This window comes from Sturnira hondurensis, unplaced genomic scaffold, assembly GCF_014824575.4.
Source record: "Sturnira hondurensis isolate 20B ecotype Veracruz unplaced genomic scaffold, ASM1482457v3 Scaffold0006413, whole genome shotgun sequence".
Taxonomy (NCBI): domain Eukaryota; kingdom Metazoa; phylum Chordata; class Mammalia; order Chiroptera; family Phyllostomidae; genus Sturnira; species Sturnira hondurensis.
The window spans coordinates 57,021,403-57,045,254 of record NW_028079044.1 but is presented as its reverse complement, the minus strand read 5'-3'; the positions used below and the strand labels follow the sequence as shown (position 1 = coordinate 57,045,254).

The 23,852-nt window shown below is 57.6% G+C and overlaps 1 long non-coding RNA gene across 1 annotated transcript; it reads left to right on the top strand.

The window, feature by feature from the left end:
- The first annotated feature begins 3,890 nt into the window (after positions 1 to 3,890).
- LOC118988741 (uncharacterized) lies at positions 3,891 to 23,642 on the top strand. The gene is made up of 2 exons (XR_005066844.1): positions 3,891 to 4,179; positions 23,341 to 23,642. It is a non-coding gene; the product is annotated as an uncharacterized LOC118988741 (long non-coding RNA).
- The last annotated feature ends 210 nt before the right edge of the window (positions 23,643 to 23,852 follow it).

Below are 23,852 nucleotides of genomic sequence, written 5' to 3'. Positions count from 1 at the left end.
GGCTGCGGAGGGCTGTCCGCGCGGCTGAGGGGCAGTGGGAGGGGCCGAGGCAGCAGGCTCAGTGACTCTGGCTTCCAGGACCACGCTGCGCTGTGATCTAGAAATAGCTTCTGCCTTCTTGTCTGGAAAGGAACCGTTCAGCCGGCAGTGGGTTCTGGGCTGGCTCGTCCCCAGTTCACATGTGGAAGTCTAAAGCCCCAGCATCTCCAGCGGCTGCACTTGGAGGTCAAGTTTTCGAAGAGGTGGGTGGTTGAGATAAAATGAGGTCACACGGGTGGGCCCTCAACCATCGTACCAACGTCCTTACAAGAAGACATCAGGCCCCAGGCACACACTGAGGGGTGGCCCTGTGAGGACACAGTGAGAAGACTGGTTGGTTGTCCGCAAGACCAGGAGAAACCAGCCGGGGCCCAGCCTGGTCTTGGGCCCCCAGCCCCCAGGACTGGGAGCAGATACTGCTGCTCATCCACGCGGTGTGTGGTGGTGTGTGGTGGTGTGTGGTGGCATGTGGTGGCGGCGCTGGCCGACTGGCACAGACGACACTGCCACAGTCTGCAGGTGGAAAAGGCCAGCGTGTGGCCACATGGTTTCCTGCTGCTGTTGGTCCAGGGCTCGGGGACCATCCATGAGGTGTGGGGGACAGGGCGTCAAACCAATGAGTTGGGGTCCATTGTGGTTTTTCTGGAGCCTGGGGTCTCGGAGTTGGCATGCATCCGCCTTGGAGGTGCTGTCTGCTGCCTCTGTCTCGCCACCGCACTGCCCTCCCAGTTGCCTCTGGGACGGAGCAGGGGCTGCTGGATCCCTCTTTCCCAAACCCTCCCATCCCTTGCAGATTTGGTCCAAGGAGCAGGTAAATGCAGCAGGAAGGAGAGCACTGTGACTTATTAAGGGGCCGAAAGAGGCAAGAGAAGAGTGGGGAAGGGTCTCAGCACAGCTGGAGGCCAGTCGGGATGGGGGTGCGGCAGCTGGGAATCCGTGCCTTGCCCGGATGGTGTGTTTCACAGACGATGGGCGTGGGCAGGGCGGGACTGGAAGTTTCCACAAATCGCACTCCGCTGGGGAGGAGGAAGGGGAAGAAAAAGGATTCTCTTCAGAACACCAGGGCTCAGTGCGGACGAAGCAGCACGTTAGAGCCGAACGTGTCCGGGTGGAGTCGCTTGTTCGTGGGGCTCATTCTCTGTGGTCTGGAGCTGCTATCAGAAACAGGCCTCATCCTCTGCCCACTGTGTGGGGGTGACGGTGAAGGGCAGAGAGGTTCGCTCGGGCTTATCTCGACTCAGCTGAAAGTCACCCTCATCGCTGGTGTTGTTTCTGTTCCGTGGGAGACGAGGCACTGGTTGCACGGGTCGCTCTTTCGGGGGCCCCGAGGAGGGGGCGGGCCTCCGGTGGACAGGCTGGATGGCTCTGTGGCTGCTGAGCCCCTTCGAGACCAGGGCACCTCACCCTGGGTCCTTCTGATAAATGGGCTCAGTGACATTTGTCAAATGGAAGCAAGAATAGAGCCATTGGACCAGGGCAGCCACTGAAGGTGACCCTGGCTCAGCTAATTCCAACAGGCTGCAAACTTCAGTAATCGGGAGCCTGCGGGGTGCGTGGCGTCTGCGGGGTGTGTGCCACTCAGAAGGGCTGCTCATCCCACGGGCCAGAGAAGGGAGGGGCTTGGGGGGCTTGGGGACCTACGATCCCAGGTGCACACAGCTAGGGGGCAGGCTGACCGGGAGTCACACCCAGACCTGTCTCCCTCCCTTCCCCCTTTCTCAGGTGGGCAAGGACCTGGGGTTCAGGTGGGCAGTACTTGGGGTTCTTCACTGAACCCTACTGTTCCCTGTGGGACATTTATGCCCGGGACCTGGTGGGCATGGAGCAGGGACCTGGAGAGGAAGCCGGCCCGGTCCCTGACTTCGGTGCTCATGGCCCAGTGCCAGGGGTCTCTCCTGAGAGCCGTGGCCGCCGGCTGATGGGTGATGCAGGGCCTGGGAGAACAAAGTGTGTAGATGATAAAGTGCTTGTCTTATTAAAGAAAGCAATCCATACTCATTGCTGCACATTTAAAAAGGCAAAAAGAGTAAAAAGAAGCGAAGAGTAAAAACCTCTCTTTATTTTCCCAATCAGAAGTCCCCTGCTCTCTCTCTCTTTTGTCCTGGACTCAGATTTTCTGACCTGGTTGCCACAATCCCCTGGTGGCAGACATTGGGAGACAGGATGTGGGTGTTTCCTCGTTTTCCAATTTATCCTTTAACCTGTGCAGTGCTCAGCATGTAGACAGCGCTCAATAAATGGTCTTCAATGTGTAGAACAATAACATAAATCATCTTATAGTCTCATGTAACAGTTCTCATTTAAGCTGATAATGTATTTTCCATTTTTTTCTAAGCAATGTCTTTTTAATACAAACATGTCAAACCGTAGTTTAAGGTGTTTGTCCACTTCCCTGCTGGTGGACATTGGGGGGTTTTCTGAGTGTGGTGCATCTTACTGCATAGTAAAGCAGTGAACATCTTTGTACCCAAAGCTCCCCGCCCACCCGCACATTCTGGGATATACTTTGCAGGTCAAAGTATTTGAACATATTTATTTCAAGTCCAAGTGGCTGCAGACAATTTTTCCAAACCTTGAGGAAGTGGTCACTCCCACCAGGCGGGTTAGTGGCCCAGACCGGGGTGGCGGGGGGCAGGCCTGAGACCCAGGTGCCTGGTCTTGCTTGGGCCCTGGCTCTGTTGCCTGTTTACAGGGGAGTGTGGTGACTTCCATAACCCTTTGGGGTTCAGTTCCCTCCTTTGTAGCGAGGATGTGACAGTGTGAGCATGGGTGGGCTAGGTCTGTGAGAGCGCTCCACCGCCTGTGTGACTGGGGAGTGAGTTCTCTGGTGAAGGGACCCGCCGACAGGCTGGTGCTGAGGCTGCAGGATTGGGGGACGGAAGGGTACAGCACCCCAGGACTTGGAGAAACAGGACCCTGGAGCTCAGTGGGCGGGGCCCGTGGCTCAGGGCTCCAGCGGTGAGAATGCCATGCTGCAGGGCCCCGCCCACCTCCTCAACCGGCAGAAGTCTGCACCGTAGCTTCTTTCTTGCTCTTGTTCTAGTGACTCACTTTGCGGTTTGCTCACCTGGCCTAAGCACACAGCCTCCCTGGTCTGTTCCCCGTGGCTTTCGACGTGCAGTTTGCCAGAGAATCACGTCAAGACGTACTTGGGCCCTGGCTGGTGTGGCTCCGTGGGTTGGGCACCGTCCCACAAACAGAAGGGGTGTGGGTTTGATTCTGGTCAGGGCACATGCCTGGGGTGGGGGCCAGGTCCCTGATTGAGGGCGTGCAAGAAGGGGCTGATCGATGTTTCTCTCACACATCCATGTTTCTCTCCCTCTTTTTCTCCCTCCCTTCCCCCTTTCTGAAACAAATAAATAAAATCTTAAAAAAAGAAAAGCCCTTGGCAACAAGCAGAGTTGTTTCTTTTCCTGGAGCGTTAAGGGTAAAACTCCCTAACGAACTCCCCGAGTTGTAAAGGCAAAGGCAGACCGCGTGAGCCACACGTGCTGGGCAGAAGCACGTGGCCGGGTGGACTGCGTCACAGGGAGGTGTGAAGCCAGCCGGGGGCAAGGCTCCGGAGAAAAGGTCGTGGCCTTGTCGCTGGACAAGGAGAGGCCCCCGTGGGTATCTCGGGGAGGTGAGATGCTGCTGGTCCCAGGTGCGTCTCAGGCCCCCAGGCCCATTCCTGGAGGTGGAGGCTGGCGGGGGGAGCCTGTGGCAGACCCAGGGGGTCTGTGGCCGGGCTGGGACAGCGTGACCCTTGCGGTGCCCGGGGAGAAGCTGCGTGGTTGTTGCAACACCTCCCTCCGTCTGCTGTGACTCGGGTTCGAGCAGGAGCTCAGTGAACGGTCTTTCCTCCCCAACAGTGAGAACAGAGAAAGGGACGACCCGCCTCCATGGATGGGGGACACCCTGTCACTGAAGACATTTCAGGAGAAATTCGATAACCTCCAGATGGGATCAAGCAGAACGAAGAGATCCTGGCACGAGGAATTCCCGACTGAATGGTGCCGGGGGGCTGCTGGGTGGGCAGGCTCCCCAGTCCAGTCCCGGGAGCCGGGCCTCCTGACTGAGCAGCAGCAACCCCCTCACGGCCCTGCCTCTGCCGGAGAAGTGCGCTCGCTGTGCTGAGAGCTCTGCTGGGAATCTAGCCAGGTAAGTGGGGGCGAGGGCGGGGGCAGCTGGTGGGCACAGTGGCCTGTGGGGCGTGTTCTCCGTCAGGGCCCTGGGCTCAACCAGGGGAGGGGGCAGACACTGGGGATCCTGGCTCCGACCTTCCGTCACAGCTGACACCAGAGCATGAGAACCAGGTCCGAACCCAAGGTCAACAATGTCTTCCTCCTTCCGGTCAGAGAGGGAGACTTGGTTCCATGCGGAGGTCAGAGTGGCAGGGACCACTCGTGCTCGAGTGGCGTTGAGTAAGAGGTCTGGGGTGGAGGGGAGTGCTCTGAGTTAGGGTTTGGGGAAACGGATGTGCTCAAGGACCTTGAATGACTCCTAGAATCTAGACTCCTGGAGAGGGGTGGGGCCGGAAACCCAGGCAGAGGGCCAGCTGGGGGGGCAGGGCCGGCTCCTTGGGGGCCTGGAAGCAGCCTGTGGACTTCCTTCTCTGAGCGCACAGGAGCCACTGCAGGGGTTTGGTGGCACTTCTGAGGGGTCTTGTGTCCCCTCCCCTGAAAGATGTGTCCAGGTCCTGACCCCTAGAGCCTCAAAATGTGACCTCACTTGGAAATGGGGCCTCTGAAGATGGAGTGAGTTGAGATGAGGTCACGTGGAGGCAGGGGCCCCTGACTCAGTGAGACGGGTGTCATTAAAAGAAGAGGAGACACACAGACAGGAGGGGAGGACGCCGCACGACCTTGGGCGCAGCAACCGGAGTGCTGCAGCTCAAGCCGAGGAGAGCCGAGGGTCTCAGTGTGGGCTGCTGTGGCCACAGCCCTAACCGGTGACTTAGCTGTAGCGAGGCCCCCTTTCTGCACCCCTGCAGGGCGGAGCCAGAGCACGGGCTCCCTGACCTAAGGACCCAGATGCCATCCTGAGGCCCTGCCCTCGTGACCTAGTCACCTCCCAAAGACCCCGCTTCCAAATGCTACTGTGCTCCGGAAGGGGTTTGAACTTGCGAACCTTCAGGGGACACAAACATTCAGTCTGTGGCACTGAGGACTGCTGGCCAACTGCCAGAAAGGAGGAGGAGTCTAGGAAGGGTTCTCTGCGGCAGGTTTCAGGCCCGGAATGGCCCTGGTGACACTTTCGTTTTGGACTTTTGGCCTCCAGAACATATTAGTTGTTTTAAGCTGCACGGTTGCTGCTACTTCGTAGGGTGGCCCTGGAAGTGGGGACAGTACGGCTCTGCTGACGTCACTATCGCCCTCCCCTGGTTGCCTTGCTGTCCAGGGGCTCTGCGTTGTGGGCTGGGTCACCTCTCAGCTCAGGGCACTTCTCTGTTGCTGGGGGGGGGGGGCGGGGGCTGCCTGCCATTCCCACCTTGAGCAGCTGGGCCACCCGGTTTCGACAACGTTCTGGATTGAGTTGTCAAAAGCTTGAACGTTACTTTGGTTGTGGTGGTTGTTTTCCGGGAGAAGATGCAGGTTTGGGGAAGAAACAGTATCGTGCAGAGAAGGAGGTGTTGCAACAGGTGGTGGCAGTCCTTCCCAGACGGGACAGGGACCCCAGAGGTGCCTCTGCGTCCTGTGCCACTGAGGAGAATGTGCTGTGCGTGTGTCTGGCTTTGTGTGGTTGCATTGAGATCCACGCAGCTGTTCTGTGCGTTAGGAAAACAGATGGAGCCAAGGGCTGCTTTCAGCCGCTCTCCACCACTGTGGAATCCTGCTCGGCCAGCCGCCGTGAGTCGAGAGTGGTAGGGGCGTCTGTGGAAAGAGATCCACCATGGCTCTCCCACTGCGTCCTGGCCCGCCCCTCTCCCTGCAAGCCCTCCCAACTCCGCCTGTTTGCTCGGGAAAAGCGCGGGGACCAGCCGCCCCTGCTGGATGCCGATCGAAGGGCTGGCTGCGTCCTGCACACTGAGGACATTGTTTAGGACGGTGCCACCTCTATGCAAATAGCGACCCTGCAGTGGTGCCAAGATTTCCGAGTCAGCCATCAACCAGGTCTCCCTGGGCGAGCCCAGCCTGCCTCCCGACGGGCGTACCAGCGTGCAGTCCTCTGTGGAGACTGTCCCCAGTGTGGGTGCACGCGTTCTCTGTTCCCTGCTGGATGGCAGCGGCTGCTGGCGTGGGAGGCACGGGGAGCTGTTCTTCGGACAGAATTGGGTAATTGTAACAGGGAAGGGGCAGGCGCACTCCTTCTCGGACAGGCTGGGAGGGGCGTCCTCTCTCCTTCACTTGGTGCTGCCTTAGAGAGAATCCATAGTCAAAGACTCGGAGGGAAAGTGTCCTAAGTTGCTGGCAGAGGTCCTGGCTGCACCCCGGGCGTTCAGATTCTGAGACCGTCATTAACGAAGTCAAGATTCGGAGCCACAGGTATCCATTCGCTTGGGAAGAAAACTCGGTGGCATTTCACCCGATGCAATCACATTGGAAAACAGCGCTGCAATCTGAGGCTCTGAGCGAACTCTACAATCTGGTTTCTTTTTTGTTGTAAAATAATTTTATACAGGTAGGTAGACAGACGGGTGAAACTGATACAGGAATGAGGCAATGTTAGCCATTAATCTATTTGGGATTAGACAAGCTGATTTTCAAGTTCTAAAAATAAATGAAGAGCCCAGAATGTACGTAAACAGTAGATTCCCATTTAACATAATTTAAGCATGACCAGAAGTTAGTAAGAAAATATGCCGGGCCTTTGAGGTAACTGATTTACTATGTAAATTCAAACGAAGGACAATCATCTGGTAGAATTATCCGATGATTCCTCCTGCCTTTCCTCCTGCTGCTCCAAGTTCCCTAAAAATGGCTGCTTTGAATTAAGGGTTTACAGCAGGGAGAAAACTCCCAGAGGAAAATGTACTTGGAGCCGTGGGCTGGGGAGTCAGCATCTGGGTCCATCGCTCCCAACTGGCTGTGTGCTCTTGGTCAAAGCGAGCAACGCCCCTGGGCCTCAGTTTCCCCGTCTGTGGTAGAGGAATGTACTTGTCAGCTGCGGCCCGGTGGCTAAGACGGACAAGCCAGCTCCTCCCCGGAGAGGAAATGAGGGGAGGGCTTGGGGACATCCTGTGGAAGGGCTCCCTCCCGATCGCTCCGTGCCTCCGATTTTGGCCCCTTCTCACCCCCGTCCTCCTCCGCACCAAGTGGACTCGGCCTGTTACTCAGAAATATCAAAAGCGAATATCAACTCGAGATAATGCAACTCCAGCAGTGCGAAGGCCAGGCTAACCTGGAACAAGGAAATGCCACCGTCCTTTCAAACGGTGGCTTGTGGTGCTTCCGGGATGGCTCCTGAGTCCCTGCTTTGTGGCGGCGGCAGGGCCACGGCTGAGAAATTAACGCCGGGGTGTCTCGGGGCAGCTGCCTCATTGTGTCAGCTCCGCTCCCTGTCCCCGATTGCTAAGCCTCGTCGTGGCTGATAAGGTGCTTGTTAGAGAAATGGGAACTAAATTTATAGTTGGCTTTTGTGGAGCCAATTTACATGCTGTACTGCTGGAGCGTGGAGCTGCAGGAAATGTGCTTGAAGCCAAAATTGGCTTTGTGGCTCCGGCTTCCTCGGCTCAGCACCACCTGCCTCCAATCAAACTGTCCAATTACAGGAAACAATTGTTTTCTTGCTTTCTGGGAAGCGAAGAAATTCGTCCAGTAAAGGACTGACTTCTACATGTTTCTTCTCCCCCCGGCCCCTTCCAGAGAAAAAAAGGAAAGGAAGAAAGAAAGAAAAACCCCCCAACAAACCCCAAACATCAACACTGGGCGCAGAAAGTGTTTCCCTAGCAAATTACTATCAAAGTTAAAAAATCGGGCCCTGCGGTCCGTGCATTAGGGTGTCATTGACCAGACACCTGATCTGTAATTAATTCCTGTGATAACGTGATCAGCCATTCAGAGGGAAGGTTCCCCCTTTCAAGATGAGAGGCAGTAATTAAAGGCTGTGAGTTTCGCAGGTGAAATCCTGCAGAAAGTACGATTTTGAAGTCAAAGAAGGTACTGATCCACCTCTGGTTAATTAAACTTTCTTTCCAAAATAAAATCTTGCAGTTGAAACAAAGAAAGTGGTGACAACGACACTTTGTCTCCGGGCCCAAGTCTCGTTTCTTCCAACCCCAGTGTGACCTGCGGTGGCGTATTTCTGGTATTTCTCGGGACGGGCTGAAGTGGCGGCGGAGAAGGCGGAGGCAGAATAAACCCTTGGCCGCGTGGAGATGATAGTAGGGATGCGCGGAGGCTGGACGAAAATTAGAGACCATAGTCCCTCTGGCAGGTGACCTTCAGTGGCATGAACCAACGTCACTGGGCGTGTTTCTGTGTCATTTCTGGACTTTGTTGAAAAGAAGAGCAGAACTGCTCAATAACTCACGAGTCAGTGAAAAGGGTGACCTCGTGAGAAGTACCAACAGACACGTTTTCGGTCGCCCCTCTGGCAGCAGTTAGACTTGGGGCCGCCTCCCAAAGCTCACGTGGGCAGCTGATGCGAGGGGACCCCTCATTTGGGTCCCCTTCCGTTAGCCCAAGGGCTCGGTCCCTTCCCATTGCCTGAGTTCCCTGCTGCAGAGGGCGTGCTCAGGAGAGTCCTGGTCTCCTCCTCCAGGAAGCCTTCCCTGGTAAGACCAGCTAGAGGCAGTCTCTGGAGTCCCCCCGTGCCCCCTGCCCCCATGCACGCCAGACCTGTTTCGGCCTCGGTCCCAGGAGTAGCCCTGTGGGTAGGTAAGCTCACCGAGGGCCAGCCCACTTCTCTGCCACTTGGTGAAAATGAATGAGCGGATGATTGTCTTCCGGTGTCTCAGGGTGATTCCTCAAAGCTGCCTCGGAGACCCGCCCCTTCTCCCTGTGCTCTAGGTGGTGGGGGCTCTGGGGCTCTATCCTCAGAACACTGTCCTTCTGTCCCGACTTTGCCTGTAACCTGCGGTCCCCAAACACACAGACTAGTTCTCATCCTGGTGCCTGATGGAGCCTTGGGTGGGGGTGGGTGGTCCGGCTAAGCCCATGGGTTCCAGAGTCGGATGCCCTGTGACCTCAGGGCTGGTACTCATCCTCCATGAGTCTTAGTTTTCTTACCGAACTGGGGGCAGGGGCGGAAATACCAGGGTGATAAAATCCTTTAATCCTGAGAGACCCTCCTCATTGCTTAAACCTCAGCCGGCCAGGCGCCTGGGCCCCAGCTCTACCGGCCAGCACACCCCACCTCCGTCACCCGGCCACCACGCAGCCCTGCGCGGCCCTGAGACTGGGCTTGGTGGCTTGGGAGACAAGTTCGCCAAGGGCGGGAGCTGAGGGCCACTTAGCTGTTTCCCTGGGTCTGGAAGGTGCTCAGAAGATCTTTGATGAACAAACGGATCTGTTCCAGCAACAGATTCTGTGCCCGCCTGTCCCCATGTGAAGTGCTGGATCCACCGGAATATTAGGCCTCAGATGCTAGAAACCTGTGGCCTCCTGGTGATCGGTTGGTGACTCGGGGTGATGTGGGCAGGGGGGCTTCCCGGCAACCTAGTTAGATGAAACCACTCAGTGACCTTCCCCCCCACGGGCGACCTACTTCTCAGTTCCTGCGGTCTCAGCCTCCGTGCTGCCGCTCTGGCGAGGCTGGGCCGGTCCCTGACTGGTATTCGACGAGTAAAGGGAGTTGAAATGTAGGCGATTGATTTGGACCTCGAGAAGGTGATGCGATGTCATCGCTGTCTGACAATGGGAACTGGTCCAGGGGCTTCCCGTGACCCCTCCCAAGCCTCCAGAATTCTGCTCTGTCCCTGTCACAGTGCCCGAGGTTGACATTCTGGGCTCTCCCAGCTTCTAATTGGTGAGTCCCCCAATTAGAAGGAAAAATCTCAAACAATTCTGTTTTCATCCAGACCCTCACTTGGCGTCTTAGAGCTGACATGGAAATTGAACCCTGTGAGTCTCGTCCAGCGGGGAGGCAGCTGGGGGGTTGCTGCCGATCCTCCCCCCGACCCCACGCCCAGCAGGACCGGGGAGTGGAGGGGGGATAGGCAACACCGGTGGGTCCTGGGTGCTTGTGTCTGCTCAGGCCCCTGAGCAGGAGACTCCTGTCTGATGTGCTTTTCTGCTCCTGCCCAGCCTCCCGGCAGGAAGTGTGGTGTTGACCATGGCAACTCGGGGCGCAGAGCCGGTGGCCCCTCAGACGTTTGAGAGGAACAGAACAATGCAGTGATGAGTGGCTCTCCGCCCAGGGGACGGTTAGAATCTCCTGAGAGGTCGTTAAAAATAAAGCAGGAGCCACCCTGGGCCAATGGAATCAGAGCTTCGGGGGGTGGGGCCTGGGCTTCAGAGAGTCCCTGGTTCAGGGGGGGGCGGGGGGGCCTGGGGGGGTGGAGGGGGACATTGGAAAACTGTGGAACCGGGTTTGGGGTCTGAGCAGGGTCTGGGCCCTCTGGCCCAGATCTGGCCTCCCTGCTGACCAACGGCAGTTTCCTCACTGAGCCCGGGAGGCCTTTTGGCCGAGGCTGCTGGGTTGTGGACCCCGCAGAGAGAGGCCCTAGAAGAGAATACGCACCCAGGGACTGTTCTCCTTGGTGTGGCACATGCTTGGTGTCCACTGGGCTTCAGTCCGTAGGATTTGGAGCAAAGCAAGGCCGGGTGTGAGCAAGCTACCCAACATTTGGAACGAGGAGGGCTGCTCGATTTCTCAGAGTGTCCGAGGCTCCTCCGCCCGGTGGGCTCAGCGGTAGCCCCCACACCGCAGAGGTGCAAGGGCGAAGGGAGCTAAGGTGTTCAAGTAATAATATTTAATAACCAGTAACCACTGACTATTATTATTATTATTATCAAGTTATTGGACAAGCAGGTGAAAAACACAGGGGAATGCTGGCTGATGTTTATAAAAGAAAAATAATTAGATGATGTCGTGAATTGTGCTCGTTTGGACTTGACTTCTCAAGCGCATTTCTGGAGGTCTGGAACGCCGAGGAAAAGCCGCACGGCTGTCCTGGGGGAGCAGCCTGGGGAGAGAACAGGCGTGGGATCCCGCCGAGGCTGCTCTGGCCTCCCAGCTCCACGAGCGCTGTGCCGGAACCTCGGGCAGGGCTCCCTACCCCAAGGCCCTCAATTTCCTCATCTGTGAATTGGGGACGAGGAACAAAAAGGGTTTAGGGTTGCCCTGACCTGTAGCAAGAGCCCTGTGGTTGGGTGTGTGTGCGTGTGCGTGTGCATGCACATGTATATGTGTGTCTCGCTGTGTGTACATGGGTGTGTTTTCTTATCTGATATATGCACCCAAGATAATTTTCGTTCTTCTTACCAACTAACCTCCGGGTTAGTTTATATAAGAACAGTGTTTTGTGACCTCCTGGCCTTGGATCAGGTGGTGCGCATGGGTGTCTCTGTACTGAGAAGGAGAACGGGCCACAGGAAGGGTGCTCAGCACCCCTGCGGGGACAGAACTGTGGGTCTCTCTTCACCGCAGAATGGGGAGGGCTGTTGGTCAGCCGGAGACCCCTTGGTGTCCACTCTCCTCGCAGCTGCGTGTGGGGACCATGGCCTCCCACGTCTGGCACACCCGTCAGTGGGGGGGGGGCACCACCGCCAGCACCGTTGTCATGCCAACACGAGGAATGGGTGACAGGCAGGTGTCCACCAGGCAGCTCAGAGGCTGGTGTGCCCATGCCTTCCTGATGCCCAGGGTGCCTCTTTCTTTGCCCCGTCTGGAAACCACTGCTGTGACCGTGAGGGCGGCGGCTGGAAGGGCGGGGCGGGGTTCCGCTGCCAGCGGCTGAGGCTGGGAGGGGGCTCTGGGCACACACGTCATCGTAGAACATGGCCACGCTGGCACCATGGGGGCGATGCCGGCAAGAGCGGCGGAGCTCAGGGCCAAGTGCAAATTGTTTTAAAACACACAACTGAGCTTGGTTCAGGTGGTGCCAGCAAATTCTGCATTTCAGCAGAGAGTGATTTCGGGCACTTTACTGCTCTCAGCCAATAAGCACGGCGCTGTTCACAGAGCCATTCCGCTGTCATGTCGGAGATGTTGTCGGGGACAGCGGGCCACAAATGCCACCTGATTTGCCAAATGGATTTTAGCTGCTTGTCTCAGAGCCACATCGGACCTTCAAAGCTGCATGCTTTCGTTTTCTCTGTGCGATGGTTTCTCTGCACACTTAGAACCAACCTGAGTGATACCGTAAGCCACCGAGGGTACCTAGGAGCGTTTGGGGGTGCGACATCATTCCTTGCTTCAGGGCGCTCCTGGGAAAGACAGCACAGCATGGGGTGCTCACGGAAAGACCTGTGGCACCAGCCCTAGGGACCGTCAGCCAGCAGGAGACAGAGATGGTGTCACCTGCCACATGGTGAGCACCTGCGCCGCCCAGTGCAAATCCAACCCGTGCAGGTGCCCAGAGCCCGGGACTCCGCAGGCTCCCACGCTCGATTTAGGCTCTGCTGTCACTGTTTTGAAATTCTTACTAATTACGAGCCTGAAGCTCTGTGTTTTCATTTTGCATGGAAGCTGTTTCCTTTTCTTTCTGGACACACTGCGAGGACGGCGTCTCTCCCTGGCCCCTGTAGGCAGTCATGGCCAAATGACTGAGTCTAACCAAAGGACTGTGATGCCCTTTGCATGCCTGGCCCAGGGAACCTGGGGCATGAGGCTTTTACACATGTACACACACATGCGTGTGCACACAGACCCTCGAGCTTGGTCCAGGTGCTGCCAGTGAATCCTTGGCCTCAGCAGCGTGTTACTCGCGCACGCTCATGGCTCTTGCTCGCCCAGTGGCGGCGCAGCTGCCCGCAGGGCCAGGTGGTGCTTCTAGGAGAAGGCAGAGCCGGCCAGCCTTTCCCCCTCTGTGGTGAACGGGGATGTGGCCCCCAGCTGACTCTGGAGCCTGTGTTGCAGAGGTGACGGCTGGGTCTGTGTCTCCGGATGACTTCCTGCAGCAGGGCGCACCCCTCCAGCCCCCGCCTGCCTCCCCGGCCCAGCCACTGAGAGCTGCCCTGCACTCTCACGGGGGCAAAGAGTACAGGCAGGCCTGCAGGCTCTGTAGCCTCACCTCTTTCGGGAGACCCCCCAGCCGACGCCCTCCGTCCCTCAGCCTGCTGGACAGAATCAGGTCCCATTCCTATACTTCGCCCTGTCAACGCAGAGGGGGCTGCCGCTTCACGTGGCCTGAGTAATAAGGACTTGCTCCTAAAGAACAGGGAGGGCCCGCCCCCCGAAGCCTGCAAATCCCCGGACTTGGGGTGCTGGGGAACGAGAGGGGACAGCACCGGAAAGGCTGCCCACCAAACACTGCTTGCTGTTTTTCCCAGCCTCATTGACGCGCAGCGTTGGAGAAAGTACAGGTGTCCGTGTAATGATTTGGTATAGGTAGAGACTGGGAAGTGACTAGTGCAAGAACCTTACTTAACACCCTACCCCTCGAAGCGCTATGAAAGTTTTTTGGTAGTGAGAGCATTTAAACTCTACTGTCTCAGAAAATTTAAGTATATAATACGTGTCTTTATAAGAAAAACAACAGATAATTGGCTTTAAGCTTTTAGGACAGAGAGCAGCACCGTCCTCTATCGATGCTGGAACAATAAATTACCCTCTGTGAGCTCCTCGGAGCTGGGGCCGAGAAACTCACGCAGGTGCGCCAGTGAGCGGAAGCCTGCCATGGGGTCGGGTGGGAAACGGGCTCCCGGCACAGACGGGCACAGGCCGAGACTGTGTGCCTTTGGGGGCTCTGTTTGGGGCCAACCGCGTTTCCTGTTTCACGTGGGGTTTGTCTGTCAGAAGGGAATGTCAGAAGCTGCAAGGGACAGCCTGTCTGTCTGTCTGTCTGGCTGCAGTGAAATGAAGTGAAGGGTTGATCATTCCTGGTGGGGCGAGAAGAGCCAAGGGAAGTGGTTTTAGCCCCAGTTCAGAAGCTCAAGGACGTCAGCGCCAACCTTCTGCCTCTCTCCTGGAGTCCCCCTAACAGGGGCACTACAACTGCTGTGGCCTCAGCTGCCACGCTCGACGGGATGAGGTGGGGGGCAAGGAGAGACATCGGGAGCCCCGCTCTGTCCCGTCATATCAAAAAACCAGACCTTTCCAGACTCTGCCCCCAAACACTCTCTGGCTTTGGTTTCATGGCCAAGCTGAGCGATGCCCCCTTCCCATTCCTTGCCACTGGGAGGGCTGGATAGTGGGGAACAGCGTTCCCAAGACCGGCTCCGACCAGTCATAGCCCATCAGCTGGGGCTGGGCCTGTGGCCACTCCGAACCGAAGTACATTCTTCTAGCAAGAAGCTGGGGAGAAATGAATATTGAACAAGTAGCAGCTAGTACGTGTCACGGTCTGCAAGGAAGACTTCGGTAAGGGACTGGCACATAAAAATATGGCAGGCGGGACTTGAACTTTTCCTGGTCAGGAAGAGGGAGGTTCAGGGTCAGGAAGTCCAGGTCAAGATCAAAGCTGAGCTCTTGTTGAGCTGGTGTTGGCCTTCAGCACCGAATCCCGGGTCTCGCTGCCGATGTTTTCCTACTGTTAATGCAGTCCCTCCGCTTGTATCAGGTGGTCACCGAGTGTCTGCAGCGCAGGGGCCGAGCGTGTGGCAGGCCATCCGTCCAGTCAGCCAGACCGCAGATAGGAAGGCCCGACCCCCCTGTCTAGTTCTCTGGGCCCAAGCGCAGGGTCTCTCTCGCTTTTCCATGGCCGCCCTCTGAGCGCAGAGGGCGTCCCTTGCGTCCCTTGCGTCCTCTGCCCTCCTGTGTCCTGGGCAGCTCTGTCCCGCTGGCACCCCCACCAGCTCTGGGCCTCGGCAGGGGCGCTTCTCGGCACGGGTTACTGTGAGCCACGCGTGTGGCTTGAAACGATCCAGCAAACACAGTTTACAAAGTAAAAGAAACACAGGAAGATAAATGTAATGCTACATCTTAGTTGATCCAGCATGTTACCGATATCGTTTCAACATGTCATCCATGGGAAAACTCGGAGTGAGATGCCGTATTCTTCCATGCATAACACGCACTTTTGGGCCCAAATTTTTGAGGGAAAAACGAGGATGTGTGTTATGCATGGGTAGTTCTAACTCCACATCCATGTAAATGTTTTTAATTCTTTTATTTATGCTTATGTGTTAAAAGTGTAACTCTAGAAAGCAATAACAATATCCGTATTGAAAATAATACCCTGAAATACGATAATTGGTTTTCTAGATCGATAAGAAATTGAATTAAAAAATTAAAATGAAAGATCTTTTTTCCCTAAAAGTTTGGGCCAAAAATGTGGGTGAGCAGTATATGTGGCAAAATACGGTGTTTTCCCTTCTGCTCCCACTGAGTCTTGGCGATCTGCTCCGTCCTGTTTGGTTTCCGCCTCCTCACTCAGTCTCCGCACATGGCGGCCGTCCTCGCCACGCCTGGGGGGCGGCTGCCGCGTCTGAGGGCGCAGCTCCAGCGGACGGACACCGTCCCGGCCACGTCTTCGTCTCTGCTGCCTGCACCACGGTAGCACCTGCAGAGATGTGGCCCCTCTGCTCCAGGTGGGTTTGTGGGTGGTTGACCAGAAAGGCCTGGAGCGGTGTGGCCGGTCACCGGGCGCATAGATTTGTGTTCACCCTCACCGGGCGTATTTGCATCGGCCACTGACCCAGACCATGTCATTCGGCTGTTCCTGCCTTGGGTGCCTCGCCAGTAAGGGGAGACGCCGCCGTCTGCCTGTCGTGATCATGGCTGCGTGGACAAGAAGGCGGACCTGTGTAGTAAGCACTTAAGGGTCAGTGGCCGCACTCGCTCTTTCCGCCTTTGGTTTTGGTTGCGTGTAGCCCGGTGGAAGTGTGCGGCGTGCACGGTTATTCAACACCAGGTGTTCTGTGAGTCACACGGAGAACCTGGGGTTTGGCAGTGGCCGTGTGGCTTGGACTCTTTCAGTGTGAGTTCTCCGTGCGTTGGGGACTGTCCTGGGGGATGTCACAGCTAGTCATGTGCTCCTCCTTTTGTCTCTAGTGGGGAAAGTCACAGGCCCACTGCCGTGGGGCTTGGTGAGCAAGGACACATGCCACATGAGGGTGGCCCTGCTCTGGGACTTGTTCACTGCTCATTGTCCCCGATCGGCCTGGGGTTCGGCTACCCATGGGACCTGGAGGGCAGCCAGGCCCCGTCAGCATGGGGTGAGGCCCCGGGACCCTGCCGCCTGCCATCTTCTGCTCCCACGGGGCCACCGCCCCACGCAACCCCTCCTCTCTGTCCTCCTCCGGCTGCCCACTGACTTCTTCCCTCCAACGGACTGTCTTGGCATCAGGTTGTTTTAAGCAATGGCAACCAAGTGTTTCATGGTCATGCCCCGTTTTGAAAGTGAAAACTGGGCGAAACGAGCCGGGCCCCCCGTGACATGAAGAGAAGCAAAGGCTAACTTTGTTGAAAAGCGCCTTTGTGGTGTTGCAGGAAGTGGAGTGGCTTTAAATGGCAGACATTTCTCAATCGTGTAATGCACCAGTGATCTTGGCATTCTCTCCCTTCTGTCCCCCTGAAAGAAAACAGCGGTGCCCAGAGAGCGCCCAGCCCAGAGAGGGGGAGGGGACTGAGTCAGGGCCTGTCCCAGAGCTGCCGCAGGCTGGCCCTGCCCTCCCAAGAAGCATCCCGGGAGGGGGGGTGTGGGGGGGGGTCGACAGTGGGGAGGGAGGTGCAGGCCCTGTCCGGCAGAGCCCGGGCTGCCCGACCGGGAGCTAACTTTTCGTTGGTGTCACCGGCCAGTAGGCTCTCTCAAATCTGTCCCCGTGGGAAACATCGTATACACATGTCTAAGTTTGAACTTCAGTTAGTAATTCCGCTTCTGGGGCTGGTGAAACCCCAATTTTTACCTACGACATCTGTTTCTCACTTGCCCTCACCCTTATTTCTAGAGTAAGTTTGACTCTGCACAGAAAAGAAAACCCCAAAGAAGCGCGGCTGGTGAAGTCTTCCCTTGAAAAAAAGCACACTGCGCTTTCTGGTTGAGTACCACGCCGACAGAAATGAAAGGGGAAGCCGGAAGATCAAGGCCACTGATACAGTCTTGCTTAGCTGCACTTTTTAAGACTTATTTATAGATGTCACACAGGATATGGCACATGGGAGGCCTTCAGTAAACACTCCTTAATTGATTAAAACACAGAAACATGTTTAAAGATCTGGAAGGGAATAGGTACACTTTTAAAAATAGCAGTGGATTTTAGTCAGTAGCAACAGGGGCGCCAGGTGGAATCTCATTGATTAAGACCCAAAGTCTGGCTAATACTAAATAGCTCTGAGATGTCGTGCATTCAGGGTCTCCCCTGAAGATTCTCAGAATGGTGTCCCCTGAGCACTGACTCTGTGCACAGCTGTCCCGTGTCAGGGGCCGGCACTCCAATCAGGCGCAGAGGAGGTGAGAGACGGGTCTCTAGATGTGGCCGGAACTCCCTTCTCAGGACTTTCAGTGTCGTCTGGTCTCATCCCATCCCCCCTTCTCCATCTGGCCAAACTCCCCTGTCCTCGAACTCCTGAGGGGACGAGTTGGCTCTCCGGTCTGTGGCCCTTGCCCCTGCTCTAGCGCTGGGCCCAGGTAAGGTCATCGTTCTGTAGCTAGTATCTGTCTTTCCCACAGGAGCTCCACAAGGGCGCAGACGCAGAGTTATTCATTTCCGCGTCCCAGCAATCCCCACGGTGTCTGCAGGCAACAGACTCCCATTCGCTGGCTGAATGAATGAGGAGCAGCCCTATTCCTTGGGGGTTTAGGTTATTAACTCAGTTGGTTGGTGTGTTCTCTGCAGTGTATTTCTAATCTTGCTTCCTGTAGGTCCCTTTTCTCCCCAAGATGAATGACAAAGCCAGGCTTCTCACCTTGCTAAAGGTTAGTTCTGTTTCTAAAGCCCTTTCCCAGCTCTTTTGAGAAGCTTGCAATGTCTCTCGTACCCCCCGGGGAGAATCCTAGGTGAGGGGAGCATGGCTGCAATCCAGAAGAACTTGCCCTTGAAGTTAAATGAATGGGCATTGTGTCCCTTCTCTTTCAAGTCAGTTCCAGTCATTGTCCGGAGTCTGGCAGGGGACTCCGAGGGTTGGGAAAACCCAATCCACCCCTCCAAACTCTCACGGCCGGATGTAGCCCGTAGTTTTCCTGCCCTGCTCTTCCTGCTTGAATGTGCTTGAAGCCACCTCTGGGCCAGGGACCGGGCCTTCAGCAAGGCTTCCCCAGCCAGCAGGGGACAGCGTTAAGTGTGGCTCTGAGGCTCTGGTTTTGGGCAAGCCTTCCTGAAGCCCGGACATCATGGCTGCCTCCTCAGGGTGCCGTTGCAGCACCGTGCCGAACAGGGGCTACCCGTGGAGCCCCGGCGGAGCGTGCTGACTTGCACTTGTCCAGAAAGTGCACACGGGGCTGTGGCCGGCCAGGCGGGTTCCGGGTCTCAGCGCACCTGACCACGCTGACGCTCGCCCAGCCGATGGTTCCCTGTTTGCCAAAGCCAACCGTTAAAGGGAAGTATTTGTCATCTCAGCACCTGGTTTCAGGAACAAAGTCTTCACCTCGCTGCCACAGCGTGAGCCATTTCAAAACACCCTTTGTTCAGGGACCCAGAGAGCCAGTAACTGGGCAGTCAGGCTCTCCTACCGCTGGGCCCTGGGCGGTGGGGGCAGGGATTTCCGGTGAGCTGAGCTGTAGCAGTTGCCATGGAGACTATCAATCATTCCACTGAGCCTGCCAGGAGGGGGTGGGGTAAGAAACCACAAGAGAACCAGCTGCTGATTAACAGTCTGTTAGCACCTAATGCTATCGGTCCGGGCTTCAGCCGCTGGAGGCAGTTGTTTGGGGCGAGGGTTCTGGAAATAGAGGGAAGTTAGACGTGGGCACTGGCCTAGGAAATGCACCTGATTTATACATCAGAGGTCTCAGGATGCTTTGGGGGCCCTCAGAGCCTCGCCCCAATTCTGTGTGTGCGAGTTGGGGTGGGGGCCCTCTTCACCCTGTTTGCCCTGCTGGGCTTGTGTGGGAGCTTGGCGGCCGTGGGGTTTCCTGGCCATGGGGGGGCCTCCGGTTCTGTGGTTTTCGGGTTAGAAGCCCAGAAGCAGATCACTCCGGTGCGGGTCCTCGGTCTGGTCCCGGCACTCTGGACCTGCCGCGTGCTAACGGCTTTACCACATCACCTCCGCTAGTTCTCACGGACCCTCTGTAAAGGCGGTTGCTGTGAACCCTAGCTTACAGATGAGGAAATGAAAGTCCAAAAATGGAAAAGACCTCCTCAAAGCCACAGAGCGCAGACCTGTCGGAGCAGGGACCACGGTGGCACCGGGCCCTCTCAGCATGGCCCCCGGCCCTGCCTCGTCTCGCCTTGCCTCTCTGCCCCGGGGTCACCCCTTCCTGAGAAGGGCCGCCCAACTTGTCTCTCCCGAGAGCACCTGGGGGGTGTGACGTGTGGGGCCTCAGACTCTGGCCACCCCAGGCTCCGACCAGGGCCCCATCCATCGGTGTCACGAGTTGACTCTGGCGTCTGGGGAGAACTCCTGTCGGAAACACAGGACTCGGACTTTGCAAAGCACCTTATGACAGAACCTTCGTGAAAAGACCTGTACCTTGGTTGAGCTCGGGCCTGGGAACCAAAAGATCGAGGTTCGATTTTCCGTCAGGGCACATGCCTGGGTGGCAGGCCAGTTCCCGGCAGGGGATGCACCAGAAGCAACCATATGTTGATATTTCTCTCCTTCCCTTCCCTTCTAAAGATGAATACAGAAAATTAAATTAAAAAAAAAGACCTGCACCTTGGGTGTTTTTCTGGGCACTCAACAGGTTGGTAAGCCTAGGAGCTCGGGCACGGTTATCTGACCAACTTTGAGAGTCCTGCCCTGGTCTGAGGTGTGTCCAGCTGCCCTGGGGAGTGACCCAGATCGTCACAGTGCCGTCACTGCCTCGTTAGCCTCGGGCTCCTTGACATGGTCTTATTCCCCGTGGGGAAGACCTCAGATACCACGGACAGGCTGCAGCCAGCCGAGTCTGGGGACCCCTTTCTGTGGCTACTATCTGCTTACGGCTCTCTCCGGGGATTCAGGTGCAGCTGTGCCCGTGAAGGGCTCTCCTAGGAGGTGGAGAGCAGAGAGCGGCCTCCGGTTCATCGCCCCATGACAGCACCTGACCACGCCTGTGGCCCTACAAGTGACGACATTGCAGGAGGGGCTGTGGCAGTGCTGGTGGCACCAACAAACCTGGCTTCTCCGGAACTGTGGGTGTCACCTCAACGTCACCTTCTGTCTCCTCGATGTCACACTCTGCCTCTGCAAAACGAGATAATAATGGGCACTCGGCCGGGAGAAGGAGCAGGGCGTGTCTGGTCCCTGCCACCAAGCAGGTGCTCCTCGGGAAGTGGCTGTGACTGTCGCTAATATGTAACCATGTCGGCAGGGAACCCCAATTTTGTGAGGCCCTCCTGAGCTCACAGGGCTGGGAGGGCTCACCTGCGGCGCCCCCGTCTTCCTCGCCTGCCATCGGAAGACTCCCGGCTCTTCTCCCTCCTGCAGCCCGGGCCGGGCCGGCCGCAGCGTCCACCGGACACCCGCCTTGTCCCGAGTTTGAGTCCCGTCTGTGTCTGATCCGCCTGTCATGGCAGAGCTCACAAAGGTCAGGGGCTCAGGCTGGTTGGGGGTGCAGCTGGGGTTTGAACCCTGGCCTGCGCCTCGTCTCCTGGGGAAATGGGAACACGCGCCAGGACCACACTCCAGGCGCCCGCCCACCTGAGGGGCTCTTGCCCGTTTCTGGTCAGCGGTGAGGTGGGGATGAGCAGGAGGCCCCCGGGGAGCGGGATAGGTCTCTGCGGTGTGTTTGACTGGGAACTCCCAACCCACCCGTCCCCATTGGGCCAGCGCACGGTGCGGGAGCAGCCCCGGCCATGGGGGTGCCGCAGGTCCGGGGCAGAGGCCGGCCTGGAGGAAGTGCGCAAAGGTTCGAGGAAGTGGGAGCCGTTTCTGGTGCAAAGGATGTGGCTCGAGGCAGTAACGAGAAATGAAAGTCGGGGGGAAGCACAGGCGCGATCCTAGGTGCCTCTCGGACAGGGAAGTGGCTTTGCTGCAGAGGTGCCCGGAGAACACGGTGCGGGGGTTGGGAGCCGAGCTCGGGGTGGCGTGGGGCCCTTCTCCTCCCAGGGCTCCACCGAGGGGGTGCTGGGCCTGAGGGCCAGCCGCGGACAGAGACTGGGGGGTCTTGGGGGGTCTTGGGGGAAATGCAGACAGGCCACTCTGGAGGAGAAGTTGCACTTCTGAAGGAGACAGAGCATGGAGCCCAGAGGCCCAGTTGGCTGACCCGGGCTAGTGTTTGTTCCCTGAGTGGCCCGGCCCCGGGGCGAGGGGGCAGTGCTGGCTCCCCCTCCCAACAACACGCATGTCCCAGAGATGGGACAACCGGGAGTCACGGGACCAAGGCTGCTTGTCCGGCGGCAGAGTCCCGCGGGCAGGCTGAGCTCCAGGGCACCCCGCGGCCTGTGTCAAACCCCTTCTGCTGAGCTGCTGGTTTACACTCAGCTGTCACCTGGACATTTGTCTGCCTGTGAACAAGGTACACAGTCAGAGGCCATTGGGGGGGGCGGGCAGACCAAGGGTCTCTAGGAGTACATACAGCCTGCAATTCTAGGGCCCCGAGGACCCTCCGAAGTGCGTCTATAAGTCTCTCAATGCCCATGGGCCCAGCTCAGGAGCTCCTGAGAGCAGGAAAAGGAGGCCGGAAGACATCAGGAAAGAAAGCGCTCCGCACAGAGACATTTAAACATGGAAGCGTCAGCACAACGAACAGTCTGAATTTGTCGCCTGGAGCCCAGCAGGCTCAGGCGTGGTTGTGGGACCTCGTGTGACCGGTCGGTATTCTTCAGTCTGTCATGTGCGTGAGAAGACACACGGCTTCTTGGACCAACCCGCAGGTAGACATTTGTTCCGGCCGCAAAAACCAACATAGGAGGCAGCTTAAGGCAATGCGTGGGGAAGCTTCCGTGACAGCCTAGCCTCCCATTCCTTTGCCACACAGTGATCTCCCACTCCTGCAGGGCGGCCTCCCACTCCCACGGGCCCCCGGGACTCGGCGCCCATGCGGTGAGGCTGTGCGTGTCGGCCCAGGAGGACTTGCGTCCCGTCGGGATGTACTTCTTTGTGTGCGTTCTACCCACCCTGCCGTCTACTCTCTGCCCCTCTGAATAACGGGTGTGGAGGCTTGGGCTCGGGGATCGGGGCGACTGGGGATCATTCCGCCCGAACCTCCTGCTCCGTAGGTGGGGAACCCGAGGCGAAGGGAGTTCGCACTGACAGCCTCAATGCCACCTGCTGAGTTGGTGGCGGGGCCAGGATGAGAACCCTGGTGTCCTGACTTCCTCCAAGGCTCAGGCCGTCGCAACCTCTCTGTCCCACAGGCTCCTCCATATGTGCCTGTGACGTGCGTGGCCACCTGGAATGTTCTTCTGTCCGCACTGCCTCCTTCCTTCTGCTCCGGGGTCCCGGCGGGGAGGGGGCTTTGGTTGTGTGGGGGAAGGCTCGGGCGTGTGGCTGGCAAAGAGACCCCGCCCTCGTGCTGAGGGCCATGGCCATGGTCAGAGGAAGGGACTGGGTCAGGGATGGGCAGGTAAGACCTACCTCTGCTGCTGGGGACGGGGCCTGAAATACTGGTCACAACCACCCCAGGGACTGTGGGGCGGGTCCCAGGGCCAGAAAGGTCCAGAGGCAGGAGGGGAAGGGAGAGGAGGCCAGTGGCCACAGAGGGAAGGACTCCACGCGCTGCCTCATCTGGACCCTGGTTGGACGGGAAGGTGGCAGGAAAAGAGGAACGTGGTTCGTGGGCCCTGGTGTGTGGGAGACCACTGGCAGGGGCGGGGACCGCAGCTGTCCACGTCGCGAGGCACCTGCGGCAGCACGTTTGTCCCGGCGCTGGGGGAAGTCGGAGGCAGGGTCTCCACACACAGGTTCCTTAACCTCAGAGGTTGGTGTGGTGAGGCCCCAATTTAGCTGCCTGACCTTGGGCGCTCTGCGCTGTCAGACGTTTCCTCCTTTCGATGGGATTGAAACTCGCCCTGGAAGGACCGCGGGCTAGCTGGGCTGCGTGGGGAGGTCCCGTCCTGCGTTCTCGGAGCCTCGGTCTCCTCGCCGGCCTAACGGAGCTGCTTCTGGTCCCCAAGAAAGGGAAGGACCCACTCGGAGAGTGGAACCCTAATTCCAGCTAAGAGGCCAGAGAACCTGGCTCTCCCACACCTGCGCAGGCTGCCGCCGGGTCGCAGCAAGGTCGTGTCTGAGGACCAGCTTGTTTTGTTTCCCCAGGGAGAAGTCACTTTGGAAGCCTTGGAAGAGACCCAGGGAGCAGACACGAGTGTCCGCCCACCATGGGGACCAACCAGCCTGGGACCTCCGCCTCCGGTGACCCGTTATGGAAACGAGCACGCCTCGAAACAGAACACATCCAAGTCACCAGCCGCTGTCCCCACGCTCCCTCTGAGGTCGCCCGGCAAACTTCTGATGACCATTTAGCTTCCGTGTCCTTCGCCTTCACAGAGCAAACGTTTGGCTGTGGGAAGTAAGTGCTGGCGCACCTGGCGGCTGTCGTTTGTTTGAGCAATAAATGACCCAGCAGCATTTGGGCTTCCGCACATCGGTTCCTGCGGGTCGGCGAGCGTGGGTCAGGGTGGCTCTCTGCGGCACAGCCTCTGGCCCCCGGGCCTTGCCCTCCCACGACCCCCTCCCAGCCCTGGTCTCCGTGCATCAGCACGGCCTACACTCCCAGCTCAGAGCCAATTTAAACGTCCCAGGGATGGCCCTGGGCCTCCTATCAGCCC